We start from the raw sequence: 2,500 nt of genomic DNA on the forward strand, positions 1-2,500 counted from the left end.
AATGAAGACACAGAAAAGTATATAAAAAAAATCCTATTTTTACAAATCTATAAACTCATTGGGCATTTGTCCTCACCATGGAAATATATTAATTCCAAATCCACAATTTTGAACACTTTTATTAATTTGTGTTCATCTTTTTCATCTTCATGAAATTTAGATAATTTTCATCGTTTTATTTCATTTCCGAAAACTTTCTTTTCATTTTCAGTGCACTTGCACTTACTTGAATGGTGCACAGAGAACTCATTTCGCTATTATATCTTCTCCGTCAGGACTGCAAGGGCAGCAACAGCAGTCACAACAGCATTTTCCGGAGCGTTTAACTAGTGACAGCAATGACGAAACACCGACCTGGAATATTAGCGCTGATAAGACTACAGTGCTCATGAAAATACCATGATGGTGTTCATGGTTATAGCATTAGTGGCGAGGGTAATAGTGAGGATGTTGGTTACTATGAAAGTTAGGAAAAATGGAGGTAATCATAATGGTGATGATGGTGGTGGTGTGGATGGGGATGATGAGGATGAGGGTGAGGGTGGTGATAGTAAGGATAAAACGATTTTAAAAATGACAACTACAATGATGATAACGTGAAATGCAAAAACAATAGAAAAGTAACATATTGCGTCATTTATTGGACAGTGCATATTGTAATAAAATCAACATTATTAATAACGATGCTGATATAGATAATATTAGTAATGACTGTGATAACTGTGATAATCAAAAGAGCGGAAAATAACGAACATCACAGCATCCAGGCATTGACCCTAATAATATTTAAGGATAATCTGAGAATGGTAACAGTAAAATATTAATGACAATAATGCAAGCATTTATTATACTAATAGCATATACAAAATAGGAAGAAAAAAAATAAAAAAAAAAGAAAAGAAAAGAAAGAAAGAGAGAGAGAGAAAAAAAAAAATGTATATATATATATATATATATATATATATATATATATATATATATATATATATATATATATATATATATATACATATATAATGCCACTGCATTTTCTATCACTGTCATATTTTTGATGAAAGAGAGACAGAGAGAGAGACGGACCGAGAGACAGAGATGAGAGAGAGAGAGCGACTGACAATTAGATAGATAGAGATCGAAAGAGAAAAAAGAGAAACAAAAATAGATAAATAGATAGATAGATAGGTAGCCAGACAAACAGATACACCGATATATAGATAGATAGAGAGAAAAAAAAAGAGAAAAAAAAATGTGTCCCTGAGAGAGAGAGAGAGAGAGAGAGAGAGAGAGTGTGTGTGTGTGTGTGTGTGAGGATGTATCATAGAGTGAGAGAGAATGAGAGTTTATTATAAGTGTGTATGTATTTATCCTGTAAAACCACATATTTGCGAATTTTATTAAGAATATTTCAGTCCTTAAAGTTCCCATCCCTTATAGAAAATAACAACAGTGATAACATAAAATCAAACATCGGTAAAAAGTGCGGGATTAATGATACCTTGTGAGCTTGCTATCGTATGTATGGGTGTGCTTGTGTGTGTGTTTGTGTGTGTGTGAGCGCTTGTGTGTGTGTGAGTGCTTGTGTGTGTGTGAGTGCTTGTGTGTGTGTTAGTGTGTGTGTGTTTGTGTGTCTGTGTGTGTATATGTGTGTGTGCTAAGAATTTTTGCGAATATAAAGATTTTTTTTTTCATATACATGAATTATGCGTTGTCTTTATATTTTGAAATTTCACCTAACTACATTTCCCCCAAACTGACCATTTTAGAATGAAAATATAAGAAGAAAAAAAACATGCAGGTTTCACATTTTTATAGCTGTAAGGCACTAACGTAGTAACAGATTAACGAGGCAAATACAAGGGTAAAAAGGCAGGTATAGTGATAAATGTAAAACAAGTGAATTACAAAGAAAAAAAAAGTAGAAAATAAAATAAATCTATAAACTCCGATGTACATATATCATCACCATGGAAATATATTAATTGCAGATCCACAATTTTTAACACAGTAACTTCTGTTATTCTTTATTTTTATTATTTTTTTATCTTCAACAAATTTAGATAAATTTTACCCTTTTCTTTAATTTCCGACAACTTTTTATTAATTTTGAATAAACTTAAACTGGTGCACAGAGAACCTCATTTCGCAAATACATCATTTCCGTCAGGTCTGCAAGTGCAGCAACAGCATCTGCAACAGCAGTTTGTGGAGCGTTTAATCAGTGACAGCAGTGACGGAACACCGACCTGGAATATTAACGTAGATAACGTTGAAAATATGAAGATGGTGCACAGTTATAGTAGTAGTGACAAAGGTAGTAGTGAGGATATTGGTTACCATACATGTTAGGAAAGATGTAGGTAATCATACTATTGGTGGTGATGGGGATGGGGATGATGGGGATGATGGTGAAGGTGGGGATGGTAAGGAAAAATGACTTTGAAAATGACAACGACAATTAAGATAGGATGAAATGCAAAAACAATAAGTAACATATTACGTT

At 32.8% G+C, this 2,500-nt stretch overlaps 1 long non-coding RNA gene across 1 annotated transcript in view; it reads right to left on the bottom strand.

Moving 5' to 3' along the window:
• LOC119597241 overlaps positions 1-2,241 on the bottom strand; it is a 2,502-nt gene extending 261 nt beyond the window's left edge. The window contains exons 1-2 of the long non-coding RNA XR_005230813.1: positions 2,135-2,241; positions 1-354 (exon numbers count right to left, since the gene is read on the bottom strand). The exon at positions 1-354 is cut by the window's left edge and continues 261 nt beyond it. This is a non-coding gene — a long non-coding RNA (uncharacterized LOC119597241). The remainder of the gene's footprint in view (positions 355-2,134) is intronic.
• Positions 2,242-2,500: the final 259 nt, after the last annotated feature.

This window comes from Penaeus monodon, chromosome 39 (genome assembly GCF_015228065.2).
Source record: "Penaeus monodon isolate SGIC_2016 chromosome 39, NSTDA_Pmon_1, whole genome shotgun sequence".
NCBI classification, from domain to species: domain Eukaryota; kingdom Metazoa; phylum Arthropoda; class Malacostraca; order Decapoda; family Penaeidae; genus Penaeus; species Penaeus monodon.